This window comes from Choloepus didactylus, chromosome 22, assembly GCF_015220235.1.
Source record: "Choloepus didactylus isolate mChoDid1 chromosome 22, mChoDid1.pri, whole genome shotgun sequence".
Taxonomy (NCBI): Eukaryota; Metazoa; Chordata; class Mammalia; order Pilosa; family Megalonychidae; genus Choloepus; species Choloepus didactylus.
Genome location: NC_051328.1, coordinates 17,830,907 through 17,839,064, shown reverse-complemented (window position 1 = coordinate 17,839,064; position 8,158 = coordinate 17,830,907). Strand labels below are relative to the sequence as shown.

The following is an 8,158-nucleotide window of genomic DNA, read 5'->3' as shown; positions in this document are numbered from 1 at the left end:
GACAGTGAGTATCCTAACTTGTTCATATTGAAAGGGGGTGTCAACAGTAGGGGGAAGGGGGCTGCATCTGATTGTTTAACTGACCCTTGAAGAATGCCTCATGTGTACAAGTCAAGCCCAGCAGCTCCTCAAAGAGGAAACGGTAAATACAAACCTAAGCATGGCATGTTCTGTGGTTCGGTGTTGCGTAAGTAGGGAGCTCTTGAGAGGACAGAGGAAGTTCAAGCAGTCAAACTGGATAGACTAGGAAATGCCGAATTATGTGATAATTGTGCAAAGTGGTTGGGAATTTATCCTATGAGCATTGGAAAGTCACTGAAAATTTTGAACTAGCAAGTGGAATACTCATGTTTTATTATTTTAACAAAATCATTCTATCAAGATTTTTTAGGGCAATGTCAGAGAAAGTCAAGAACCCAGTTAGAAGAATACTGAAGAAGTTTAGATACATCAAGCAGCAAAACAATTTCAGTGGAGCACCCCAATTTTACAATTTATAGTGAAAAAATCAGATTTTAATTTGCCTGAGTTCAAATCCTAACTGTCATTTGTGAGCTAAGCGACATAAGGCAAAATAACCTCTCTTCTTCAGCTCTTCATCTGTGAAATTAGAATAATAATAGCTGTTTTCATACAGTCATTTATATGAGGATTGAAAGCACTTATAACCCATGCTTGGTGAAAAATAAGTTTGAAAAAAAATAAGAAATCAGGTATGCAAATGAACTATTGTTATAAGAGGTAAGAGTCAAAACTATTTCTGGTTTCCTAATAGCCAGCCTACTGGTTCACCACTTAATCCTTTAAGGACTTAAATTTTCCCATTAAAGAAGGAAAACTGTTTTTTTCAAAAATTTGCTATTTGTTTTACAAATTACTAATTTTTTAAAAAAAGCAGAAAATGGTTTTAAAAAATCTTGATTTGCTAGTATACAAAAGTATCATGTTATTTGTCTATGAATTTTTAAGCAATGCATAAGCTCCTTAGCATCACCAATATTGCCATGAAGCCATGTGCACACACACACACACACACACACACATACACACTGGAAACAAAAAGCAGAAAATCATTTTCACATTTTAGTATAAAAACTATTTTTTTCATATTCAGAAGATGAAACTTTTCATTTTATTTTCTGGAAAGTTTGTAATAACCAAGAAAATACATTTCAAAGAAAAGAAATAATGTGTGCATGTGTATGTGCTTGTGTTGTGGTTTTCATTCTGCAATTTGACCTTTCTTACCAAGACTTTTTCATATTTTTTTCAAAGAATTAGCAACTGCGTGCAAATTTCCATTTTTAAAGTGGTCTTCAAGCAGTGAATTTGATAATTGTATGAAAATGAAGATTTTTAATAAGCTGTGGCACTATAATAAACTGTCATAGAGGACTAATTATCACTTAAGCAATTTTCAATAGCTGTCATCTTTTCATACAGAGAATAAAAACCCTAAACAACCAAAGAAAAAGGAAAAACAATCAGCTTCTACAGAAGCATGCAAAGGAGCTATTTTCTGCCTTGCTAGGAGTAATAAAGGAACCAAGTGTGAACAGTCATTCATCATGCAAATGAATGGAGTCATTTGTCAGATTTATATTTTATGGAACTGAAAAGACACTCAAAAATCATTTCATTAATACTTAGAACCAAGGTTTTTTTTTTTTTTTCCTTTCTTATTTAATTTTTTTTTTTTTTTTCCAAAATGAAGTTTGCTGCTTTTTAAAACATTTCCCTGGTCATTCAAGTTCCTTAGGAACATCACGATTCCAATTGCATTTGCATTTTGTTTTGAATTTCTTATAACACACTAGCTTCTGCTTATTCGAAAATATATCATTTAGAAATGTCAGACTGTTTTTAAACGTGTAATAAGATTACATGATTATAAGATGCTTTCAGAGAACCAAAGACTTAAATCTATATCTCAAGGATGGAAGAAGACTATTCCTGAATATCTTGGCTTCACTAGAAGAGGTAGAAGTCAACATCTTTTCTCATCTCACATATTTTCAAATTCAGCAGATGACCTGTCAGGACTATGAGATTTTTTCTGTGGAAATTACCCCAAAATTGGCTAGCCCAGGTCCTGGGTCCCAGCCCCAGTCTGGTTACGTTCTTTCCTCAAGAATCCAGAAGTAAAAATTCTGCTTCCAGTCTAAGATATGAAAAGACTAGAAGACCTTCACTTCCTCAGTAACACTAAGAGAAAGTCCAGAAAATGTAAAAGCCAGACACACCTATGGTACTGTTGAAGAGCACCAGAATCAAGAACACTTTGACTGATTTCCAGATAGAGGAGATGCTGCGTTGGTTGTAGCCAGATAGAGAAGAAGTTCTTCCAAAGACAAAGAGACTTTACTGGGTCACAGCAAGAAGCCAGAAGAGTTTTGTAGATGGTGGAGCTGGCAGACTGGATTGGAGTCTGAAAGACATGCTATATTTGGGGTCAAAAATAATTTGCTCTGTATGACAAATCTCTCCAAACCCCTCCCCCAATATTGCATGCGAGTGAAGACCTACATTGAAAAGCAGGAAGAATTGCATTCTTGCCCATTTTCACAGTGCTTGGCATCAGAATCTCTATTTAAGACTAAATGGAAAAGTGAAACCCACATCTAATACTCTCCTTGCTCAAGGCTCAAACACTGATAAAATCAAAGTTATTAGCCCCTGGCAGCAACAGTGAAGGACTTAGGGAGTTCAGCTAACCAGAGGTGAATTGAAGCTTATTAAAGTTGCAGCTTGGATCCAAACCAACTCAACAGATAGTGAAATTTCATTTCAGGCTCCAGACAAAGAAGAGAGGTCACAGCAAACTAGGAAAACCAAACCAAATAAAATCACATTGTACTTCTTTTCTCTACTATCTTCTGTATACAATATCTAGTATGAAACCAAAAACTATGAGAAATAAAAGAAGAAAGAAAATGATGCCTTCAATTAAGAAAATAAAAGTTAACAGAAGCAGATACTTCTGATTTTAAACTAAAAATCAAAGGCTTTTCCTGGATCCATCAAAGGACTAAAATCTGGAGAGAAAGGTACATTCAAAGAGATTTGGCAATCAGGATCTCCTCACTTGGAGCAGAACCTACTGGGGACATAAATTGGTACTATTAAATTGTAATTTTGACAACTACAGAGACTGGGTAAAGACTACCATGAGAATGAGAAACTACTGAGTATTTCAGATTTAAGGGGTTCCCTGGTTTTGGGGGGCTTTTTCTCCAGTAACCTGATCACATTCTTACAGTGAGGATCTGAGGAAGATCCCCTCTTGGTTCTGGCATTGGAGGAGAAGAGTAACCAGTGTGAAATACTTTCAGCACATTCTCCATAATGAAGGCCTATTTTGCAGGAGATAAAATTTGCCAGAATATAATTCAGAAACACTATTCCAGCTGGGAAAGGGGTATTCTTCCCATTCTAGCTGTCTCCAGACTTCCTATGTCATATATTTATCAGGATTCAGGGCTTCAAGAGAATAGGTTGGGAATTCTGCAACCAGAGAAGAGAATGGGAGGCAGAAGCAAAAAAATCTATACCACTGGAGAAATACTTGTGAAGGTGACAGTCCCAAGTGACAGGGCCACTAAAAACATATTTAACCAGAGCAGTACACACCTCCCTCATGCCTTACCACCACACAAACTGGGTTCATATGATAATCATGGATTACAATTGGAAGTCCTATCTCTGAAGAGGAATACATAGGGAAGACACAAATCAAGAAGAAAGAAATAAAGGCACTAGAGAAATTCGAAGCCTCTGATAGCTAAACCTACATTAAAGAGAGCCCAACTCCTAGCAAGATTAACAGAAATTCTCATACTAATAAGCTATTTACCACAGTTCATATCACCAAACACACTATGGCCAGCATTCCACAAAAAAATTGCAAGGTATTACAAAAGACAAGGAAACAAAACCCCACTCTGAGGAAAGAAATTGAGCATCACAGGTATCACACAAATCCCCTGGGGGTGGGGTGGGGTGATTAGGGAACTCTGTACTTTCTTCATGATTTTTGTAGACCTTCAACTGCTTAAATAAATAAATAAATGCATAAATAAATAAATGAACCAAACAGGTATGACAGATGTTGGAATTAGTAAACAAGCAATTTAAAATAACTATGATTAATATGCTAAGGCTGCTAATGGAAAAAGTAGACAGCATGCAAGAAAAGAAGTGGGAAATTTAAGCAAAGAGATGGAAACAGTAAAAAAGGAATCAAAAGGAAATGGTAGAAATGAAACACATAGTAACAGATAGGAAGAAGGTCTTCTATGGACTTATCAGCAGACTCAATACAGTTGAACAAAAAATCACTGAAACTGAAAATAGGTCAACAGAAACTTCCCAAACTGTATTGCAAAGAGAGAAAAAGAAACACACACACACACACACACATACACACACACACATTTAAAAACCTTAATGGAATATTTAAATTGTGTGGGACAATTTAAGAAAGAGTGTAAATAAGCAAAATTGTAATACCAGAGGAGAAGAAAGTAAAAAATGAAAGGATATTTGAAGTAAAAATGGCTGAGAACTTTTAAAAATTAATGAGAAAAAACAATACACAGATCCAGGAAGCCCAAGAATATTATGCAGGATAAATTTAAACAAAACAAGTAAACAAACAAACCAGAAAAAGAAAAAAAAAGAAAGAAAGAAAGAAAAAAAGCAACCCAAAACAACCAAAGCAAAAGACAAACACATATCATGTTCAACTGCAGAAAACCAGAGCAAAGAGAATGTCTTGAAAAAAGCCAGAAGTGAAAAATTTCAGCAGAGGTTGACCCAATATAACACAGATATTGATTGAACCAAGGATATCAAAACAGCTATTAATAAGATACCACACAAGAAAAGATGGGAAAATGTTTATGTAGATGGGAAATCTCAGCAGAGAAATGGAACTAATATTTTTTTAAAATCTAGAGACAATAACTTAAATATAAAAGACATTGGATAGATTAACAGCAGATTGCATATGACAGAAGAAATGATTAGTGAACTTAAAGATAGGACAAGTGAAAAATTTTTTGAATACTGAGAAAAATGAACAAAACAGAATTGCCTGTAGAAAAATACTAAGCATTCTGATATACTTTTGATCAGAACTCAGAAGACAGAAAAGAGAACATAAAACAGAAGAAATAATGACTGTTTTATTTTTCCAATTTTTATGAAAAGCTGCAATCAGCAACCAAAAAGTTCAGTGAGCTGAATGCAGAGAAAAACATATAAAAAGAATGTGAACAGATGGGAAGATTGTAGTTAAACTTCCGGAAAACAAAGATAAACTTCTAAAAGCAGCCAAGGATTGCAGTGCATATCGCTATGTATGTGATATGCACTGCAATCTATGCTTCTATGTATGAAGCATAGGTAAGAATTGCAAGTTAGTTCTTATCAGAAGCAATACATACCAGAAAACTATGGGAAAATATTTTTAAAGATTTTTTAAAAAAAAAAGAAATTTCAAGTGAGAATTATACTGAGAAAAAAATCTCAAAATGAAGGTGAAATAAAGATTATTTTCAGATGTAATAAAAATAGAGATAAACATAATACTGCAAATGCAACAAGTGCATTTAGAAATAATGAAAGGGAGTTGAGGTCAAATTTAGAAATTCACATCAAATCTAAGGGTAATTTCTGGAGGTCATTTTTCGAGAGAAGTAGTCAGGAGGCAAGACTTTCTGAAACAGGTAGAAGCATGAGACATAAAATGAGAATTTCTAAAAAGAGTTGGGAGGGTGCTGTTTCTGCTTGGGCCCATGATCTCCTCTGAGGTGTCATGGCACCTGCTCTTTCATTCACAAATGGCAACAAAGGGAACTTGTACATCGTCACAAGTATCTGATGATGAACAGAAACTAAACGAGAAAACATTCATTCACTAACTATGTGTGGCCATGTTGGTTTTGAAAGTTTGCCTGATCAGCTGGTCAATAGATCCATTGAGCAAGGCTTCTGTTTTAATATTCTCTGTGTGTGGGAAATTGGAATTGGAAAATCAACACTGAATGACACATTGTTTAATACAAATTTTGAAGACTGTGAATTGTAACATTTTTACCCACACGTTAGACTTAAAGCTCAGACATATGAACTCCAGGAAAGTAATGTTCAGTTGAAATTGACTGTTGCGAATACTAAGTGGGATTTGGTGACCCAATAAACAAAGAGGAGAGTTATCAACCTGTAGTTGACTCTATCAATACTCAGTTTGAGGCCTATCTCCAAGAAGAACTGAAGATTAAACAATCTCTCTTTAACTACCATGATTCTCGCATCCATGTGCACCTTTACTTCATTTCACCCACAGACCACTCTCTGAAGAAACTTGATCTTCTAACCATGAAGAGCCTTGATAGTAAGGTGAACATTAGGTGAACATTGTACCAGTAATTGCCAAAGCAGATGCAATTTTTAAAACTGAATTACAGAAGTTTAAGATCAAGCTCATGGAGTGAATTGGTTAGTAACGGCATCCACATACACCAGTTCCCAACAGATGATGAAACTATTTGCTAAATCAATGCTTCAATGAGTGGACATTTACCATTTGCTGTTGTAGGAAGTGTGGAAGAGGTAAAAGTTGGAAATTAAATGGTCAAAGCTCATCAGTATCCTTAGGGTGTTGTACAAGTGGAAAATGAAAAACACTGTGACGTTGTAAAGCTCTGGTAAATGCTCATTTGTACAAATATGGAAGACCTGTGAGAAAAGACCCACACTGGATGCTATGAACTTTACAGATGTTGCAAACTGGAGGAAATGGACTTTAAAGACATTGGCTCTTCAAGATACCTATAAAGCCAAAAGGCATGAAATCTACAGTGAGCATCAGAGGAAGAAGGAAGAGATGAAGCAGATGTTTGTGCAGCAAGTTAAGCAGAAAGAAGCCATTGAAAGAGAGCTACAGAATAAATTTAAGCACTTTAAAAAAGTCCACCATGAAGAGAGACTGAAGCTTGAAGAAGGAGAAGACTTTCGGAGGGAGAAATAATTACTTTTTTCCAAAAAGAAAGCTACCTGTGAAATATTCCAGAACCAGTACTTTGCTGCATTGGGTAGCACCCTAAAGAAAGACCAGGATTGTAAGAACTCCAGTTATATGTAGAACAGAGTTTCCAGAACTATACATTGCAGGTCACCACACACAAAAGTTATTAAAAAGTTGAGTATGTTTTATTACTATTCTTTTTTGTTGTTCTTATTTCCTACATCATTTATTAGTTTTATATCTGACAAATGCCACAGTAATTGCCATTGTGGAAAAATACTTTCAAGTATAAGGTCAAAATATATACACTAGAGTAGGTGTTACTACTTACATACTCAGTGCTAGAAATTTTTAAAGTGCTGGTTGGAGATGAATTTATATCATTTTCCCTGTTGCCAGGTTATTGACACTTTGCAGTACATTATACCAAAGAGAAAGATCTCAGTGCCATTTAAAATACAGAACTCATTCCTATTATATCTATCTGATTGCATTGATATTTCAAGATGAAACTTTTTAAAAAATATTCTAAATGTAAAATTTGGGGAATATGTTTTGAGCTGTAGTATATACCTTCCACTGTGTAACATCTCAATAGGTTTATAGAAATTTTAAGCTTTTGATAGAATTACCTAATTGGTAGGATGATCTCAAGCTTCTGTATCAAATTATATAACATGATGACCTTCTGTGCTTCAGTATTCCTTATTGTGGTTGATGAATTGTTGTGATGAAAGAAAATATGATGAAAAGTAAAATCATCCAGGTATATAAATCCCATTTTCTAGTGATAAGGACTGTTGGAACTGGGTATATTATTCTGTTTTCTTTAGGATGCATCCCCTACTTGTTGCTTAGAACTCTCTCTTTCAGGGAAAAATTAGAGGGTGGTGTCATTTTATTAAAATATTTTTTAAAGAAAATAACTATGAACATCTGAATATTAAAGGTATAAGAAATTTAGATGATTTATATCTCAGAGTGTCTTAATAGTATTCTCAGAACAATTAAGTGGTTTCCAACCTTTTCTTAATATTCTTAGTTATAAATTTTTCATTTATGCCACCTTGACAATGAATATAAGTTTAGATAATATCTGTCCCATTTTACTTTTTCTAGTTAATATCT

General features: G+C 34.6%; 1 pseudogene; it reads left to right on the top strand.

The window, feature by feature from the left end:
• Positions 1-5,798: 5,798 nt before the first annotated feature.
• LOC119518695 lies at positions 5,799-7,147 on the top strand (annotated as a pseudogene).
• Positions 7,148-8,158: the final 1,011 nt, after the last annotated feature.